The sequence below is a fragment of the Limulus polyphemus genome, unplaced genomic scaffold, assembly GCF_000517525.1.
Source record: "Limulus polyphemus unplaced genomic scaffold, Limulus_polyphemus-2.1.2 Scaffold1268, whole genome shotgun sequence".
NCBI lineage: Eukaryota > Metazoa > Arthropoda > Merostomata > Xiphosura > Limulidae > Limulus > Limulus polyphemus.
The window spans coordinates 290106-296731 of record NW_013666878.1 but is presented as its reverse complement, the minus strand read 5'-3'; the positions used below and the strand labels follow the sequence as shown (position 1 = coordinate 296731).

The window sequence follows — 6626 nt, the reverse complement described above, 5'->3', positions numbered from 1 at the left end:
GACATACTATCTATGAACTGCTCTGATATGTCAAGTCTTATAATTCCTCCATGATGAGACATACTATATAAGAACTGCTCTATGTCAAATCTTATAATCTTCCATGATGAGACATACTATCTAAGAACTGCTCTATGTCAAATCTTATAATCTTCCATGATGAGACATACTATCTAAGAACTGCTCTGATATGTCAAATCTTATAATCCCCCATGATGAAACATACTATCTAAGAACTTTACTCTTTATCAAATTAAAAGTATTTACAGAGATTTTTATATCATTTATATCTTGTTAGTTAATTTTATTTATTTCTTCCTAGAGGTCATTGATTTTTGACTTTTCATAGATGACCCTTGAAATGGCCTCTTTATAGTTCTCAATGGCCTTAAATTCACAGCATGTATATATGTTCAATTCTAAAGGTTTCTATAGTTACTGAAAATTATTACTTCATGTTCTGATCTTTTACCAATGGTCATTAACCATTTGTCATAAGTCAATGGCCTTCTGACCTGATGTCATTGACCTCATCACCTGATCAAATTCAAATGTTTCACATTCTGAAACTATTTATTTGATGGCATTATCTCTAAAAGAAGAGATTTTTATATATATTTCAAGTAATTTTTCATTTTGTTTTCTATTTTCTCTGGTCTGATTAGAGAAATTAATTAGGTTTCCTTAATTAAATTAGCCAGAAATTTGCTGACTAATTAATCATTAAAAGTGCTTTAACTTCCTCTAGCTTAGATCTATTAACCTGTAGTGTAAAATGAAATGAACTTGTTTGATCCATTTCTAGTTATAATTTATATATGCAATAAACATTGTCTTTAAAGTTGAACTTTGAATTGAAGAGTATAGTCTAGCCTGCATTTATCTTGTCAGAAGTAAGACTTCAATTCAAATGCATAACTGTTTTTCTTTTGATCTAATCACTCTAATGTGTAATGGCAAACCAACACACAACAAGGATAGATATTTTACTTTTAACTTATCCACGAGACAAAAAAAAACAAAGATTAGTCTATATTAAATTATGGTAAATTCAATTTCTAATTCTAGCATGTTTGTCTCTAAGCCTAAAAATAATAAAAATAAAAAACGTACTATTTTTAAAGTTAAATAGAAATAAATACTGGCACGAACACAAGACATATAAATTCTAAACATGAGAACTTACTATTAGATAAGGTAAAAGTTTCTTCTTCACTTTTCTCCATTTTGATATCCAACAAAGCATCCTCCTCACCAGAAAATCTTTCAGACTTAATCTTTAATACTTCCATGGTTACATCAGGAGGCTAACTTACACTTAACAGATATTCGTATTAAAAAAAAAAAAAATACATGTTTGACGTCACAGAAACAATGAAAAACCAAATGGGGAAACAAATTTTCAAAGTTTAAAACAAACAAACCTAAAACACAGTGAATAACGTTTTTTATATAATCATTATTAGAACTTGTTACTGGATCTAGTCATTTTATAAAAAGTAATCAACACGTTGTTGATGAATAAATGAAGAAAATGCTTACTTTATTGCAAAATTAAATATGAAATCTACGATTATATATACATTTTAGAAAAACAGCAAGCTTGAAACATTTGGAAGTTAATGAAAAACTTTTTACAAAGATTAAAGAGAGCTTTCTCGTATCCAAAATAAAAACATACTTAAAGTTAAACTGTTAAAGGCGGATAGGTTTGGTAACAAGCCGTAAGAGCTTCACGATTAGAGAATTTTGACTGAAAATTCCCATTTTTTAAATCCTTCCATAGTTTATCTTATCATCAAATATGAAATAATATCGAAGTTGGATAGAATTTCCAAAACACGTTAAAGCTGAAGCCTTGTGAGCTTTTATGAAAAAAGTTGTTTTTTCAAAAGCTTACATCATATGCATCTTCCTCGCATAATATCAACCATCTGGACCACCCGTCCCCTGAATAAAAGTTATGTAAATTTATTATTAACGAAAGGTTATCTTAGGACATGAAAAGTTGCTTCCCTTATGTTTTATTGTTAAAAAAAAACACCATGCGAAGTAGTTAGATGAATATACAACAGACAGTGCTAACATGAAAAAGTTTTGAAGATACTTTTTCAAAAATTCCGACGATTAAGAACTGATAGTTTAGATGAAAAAGTATTTTTTTTAAAAGCGAAGAAAAGTACTGAGTTTAATTCAAAATTAAATGGGAAAATTGTTTATTTATTTATTCTTTTGTAGAAAAACAGCAAGCCTGAAACGTTTGAAATTTAATTTTATAAATATATTTTTTATAAAGCTAAACAGGGTCAGCTCTTGGAGTAGGCCCACATGCGCCCTCAAACAGGGCGCCCATCCCAGGGGGTGCCAAAAATCGGAGCTGCAATTAGCAGTTCTTGTCAATTTTAAAGGGGAAGTGACGCTAAAATGCAAGTTCGCAGAGGCTACAATTTTTCCTAGGGCCAGCTCTGAGTTTAACAGGAGTTTTCTTCTATACAAAATAAAACGACCTAAAAGGTGGTCTAAATTCGGTAACAATTTCTCAATTTGTGAACTTAGATTGAATATTCTAATTTTTCAAAGCCTTTTAATGGTTTATATTTTTTTCAGAAATAAAGCAAAACCGAAATCAGACATAATTTCCAAGACATGTTAAAGCTAAAGCTTTGTGACTTTTTATAAGAATTTTTTTTTTTCAAAATCGTACATCGAAGCACCTTTCTAGCACAATAACATAAAAAAAAAATTTCAACAAAATGTGTTTGTTTGTAGTTAAGCACAAAGCTACACAATGGGCTATCTGTGATCTGTTGACCACGGGTATCGAAACCCCATTTTTAGCGTTGTAAGTCCGCAGACATACCGCTGTGCTACTGTGGGGCTCTGAAAAAAATACCTACGGTTAATCCTTGATACTTTTCATGTTTGTTTCTTTTAATACGCAATAAAGTGTGTATTTTAATTGAAAATTAGATGTGAATTTTCCGAGTGTATATATTTCTTAAGAAAACAGCAAGCCTGAACTATGGGAGATTAAAAAAAAACATTCCCTTATCCAGAATATTAAAAAAAATTAAGGTGGACTAAATTTAGAATCAAGCCTTAAGGAACTTCTAGATTTATGAATTTTGATTGAAAATTTCTCTTTCGAAACCCTTCCATGGTTTAACTCTTCTTCAAAAATAAAGTAAAATATAAGTTGAACGTAATTTCCAAGACACATTAATGACAAAACCTTGTAAGTTATATAAAATATGTTATTTTTTCAAGAGTTTCTTCCTAGCAGAATAATGTTACGACATCGAGGTCACGTGACTAGTATCACGCCACGTCGTTCTCGAACATTCACGTCCTTTCCTTAAATCTCGTGATCCTTCTAAAAATAGTGTAATCTTGTATATATAAGACCGGCCACGAAGCGACGGGGAAGTAATGAGTAATTGAATGTATGTGGACAGAATATTGTTGGCCACGTGAGACGTGAGTTATAGCGTTTGTTATAGAGCGACTGTTGAAATTAAATGTATCGTAAAGTTGTATTCGGAAAGAATAAACCAGTTTTATTTAAGAAAGGACTTGTGTCGCTAAAGTTTCGTCGGTACGAATTTACGGAAAATTAACGAACGAACGGAGACGTAACAATAACATAAAAAAAATAATTTTTAAGCACATTTTTGCAAAATACCTTGATTAATTGGATGAAAAGAATTTTTTGAAAAACGAACACAAGTGCCAACTTTAATTGAAAATTTAATGCGAAATGTCAGATTGTATACACTTTAATGACAAACAGCAATTCGGAACATTAGATGTTTAACTTTAAAAACAATAATATAATTTTAAATCCTTAAATGGGAGTTTTCTCCTACTCAGAATAAAAACAAACTGAAATGGGAATTAAATTTGGTAACAGACTGTAATGATCTTCTCCATTTGGAAATTTTGATTGAAAATTCCTATTTTTGGAGCGATTCCACGGTATATATTTTGTGCAAAAGTAAATCTAAATGGGATATAGTTTCAAGACATATTAAAACTAAAGCCTTGTAAGTATTTATGAAATAAGATATTTTTGTGAGATTACATGGAGGGTATCTTCCTAGCAGAATAGCATAAGTAAAAAGCTTTTAAGAAAATTTTTGAAAAGCATCTTGATAATTTGGGTGCAAAATAACTTTTGAAAAACGAAGAAAATTAATCATTTTAATGCAAAATTAAAAGTTAAATCTCCGATTGTATGTAATTTTTGGAAAAACAACAAGCTTGAAACCTTTGGAATTTAATCAAAAAATCATTTGCAATGTTTAAAGAAGAATTTTCTAGTATCGAGAATAAAAACAAACGTAATGGAGGACTAAATTTGGTAACAGGCTGTAAAGATCTTCTCTATTTCGGAATTTGTAATGAAAATTCCTATTTTTTGAAGACATTGTACGTTTTATCTTTTCTTCAAAAGTAAATCAAATCGAAGTTGGACAGAAATTTCATGGTATTGTTCCGTCAGCGAGGGTCACGTGACTAGAATCACGCCACGTCGTTCTCGAACATTCACGTCTTTTCCTTAAATCTCGGGATCCTTCTAGATATAGTGTAGTCTTGTATATATAAACCAGTAAGAACTGAGGCGTAAGATAATGTGTAATTGAACTGAGTATTGTTGAATCGAGCACGTGAGACGTTCGTTGAGAATTATAGCGTTTGTTATAGCGCGACTGTTGAAATTAAGTGTATCGCAAAGTTATATTCAGAAAGAATAAACCAGTTTTATTTAAGAAAGGACTTGTGTCGCTAAAGTTTCGTCGGAACGAATTTACGGAAAATTAAGGAACGAACGGAGGTGTAACAGTATATTAAAACTAAAGCTATGTGAGTTTTTGGAAAAAAAAGTTATTTTTTTAAGAGTACAATAATAGCATCTTTCTAGTATTATTTTTCCAACGAAATAACATGAAGAAGGATTTTGAAGAACAAATTTAAAAATTCCAGAGATAGTACTTAATGATTTTGACAAAAAAAATGCAAAAGCTGTGCGAATTTTAATTTCAAAATTAAATGTGAAATATCCGATTGTGCATATTTATCAGAAGAATAGCACTTCGGAAACGTTAGAAGTTTAATGAAAACAAATATATCTTTTTAAAGCTTAAACAGGAGTTTTCACGTATCCAGAATAAAAAACATAAGGTGAACTAAATTCGGAAACAACCAGTAATGAACTTACAGATTTATAAATTTTCATTGAAAGTTTCTCTTTTTGAAGTCCTATCATGGTTTTTCTCTTCTTGAACAATCATTTGTAATGTAGGCTTACAACAAGTTACAACAGTGTACAAGAGTTTAAGTTTGTAAAGACATGAAAGAAGGAAATAATCTAATTTGTTATAGTTTACATGGACTGGACTATGAACTAATTTCACTAGAAAATGTAAAAGGACCTGCCAGAATCATAAAACACAACATTCTATACTGTTTATGATTGTTTCATACCGACTTCCAATGTTTAACTATTCTGAAAATTCAGCCCAAAATATCAAATTGTTCTACAGCTTCATTATGTTGCACAAGATGTAAACATAGATCACATGCATACTAATTCTGTGAACTGTCAGGTTGTTGCATAAGACTATGGCATAAACATTATTAACAGCAATAATTGTAAGGAAATTAATGAAATGTTTGCATTGTGTTAAATATACAAACTAAGAATTTTTATTTCCTTGGTTATGGTCAGTATATAAGTTTGGAATGATACATATTGTTCTTCACACATGCAATATTAATTATGAACTAAAAAAATAAAAACAGCAGTAATTTTAAGTTTTTCTTTAGCAGTTATCAATTCCCAAGAAAGAATAAACTAGTTTTAATTAAGAAAGGACTTGTATCGCTGAAGTTCCTCGGAAAGAATTTACAGTGAAAATTAACAAACAAGCAGATACGTAACAAATTCATCAGATAGTGGGACCGAAAAGAAAAAAAAAGATAAAAAAGAGAAGTGGCAACTCAAACTACGACTTAGCAGATTTGTTGGCAGTAATAGAAGAACAGCAAAAGAAACAAGAAAAGAAACTACAGCAGTTGTTGGAGGAAAAAGAAAATAAACAAAAAGAACGAGAAAACAAACAAGAAGAGAGACTACAGCAGTGGTTGAAGGAGAAAGAAAAGAAACAAGAAGAGAAGCTACAGCAGTGGTTGGAGGAGAAAGAAAATAAACAAGAAGAAAGACTACAGCAGTGGTTGGAGGAGAAAGAAAATAAACAAGAAGAGAGACTACAGCAGTGGCAACTGGAACCAGAAAGGAAACAGGAAGAAAGTCTCTAACAGTTGCGGGAAAGTCAGCATCAACTACAGGAATATCAACAACAGTGGCAAGAAGTACAAATGGAAAACATTAGTAAATTTCAAAGTGAATTAAATACATTAAAGGACGATTTACTGTCTTTTACACAGGGAGGATATATTAGCCATGGACCAAATCAGCCCCAGACAACAAAAAGCCCCTTCCAGACCCTGCAGCTAAACCTTAATGCAGACATTTTCAGTCCTGCAAGAAGTCACATTCCAGAAATGAGTGTCAGCAATAGGGGGTGTTTTATAGAAAGCCACAGGAATTCGATGGGAAAGCACCG

General features: G+C 31.0%; 1 long non-coding RNA gene across 1 annotated transcript in view; it reads right to left on the bottom strand.

Annotated features, from left to right (window-relative positions):
* LOC106462861 overlaps window positions 1-1306 on the bottom strand; it is a 6977-nt gene extending 5671 nt beyond the window's left edge. The window contains exon 1 of the long non-coding RNA XR_001291013.2: window positions 1187-1306. This is a non-coding gene — a long non-coding RNA (uncharacterized LOC106462861). The remainder of the gene's footprint in view (window positions 1-1186) is intronic.
* Window positions 1307-6626: the final 5320 nt, after the last annotated feature.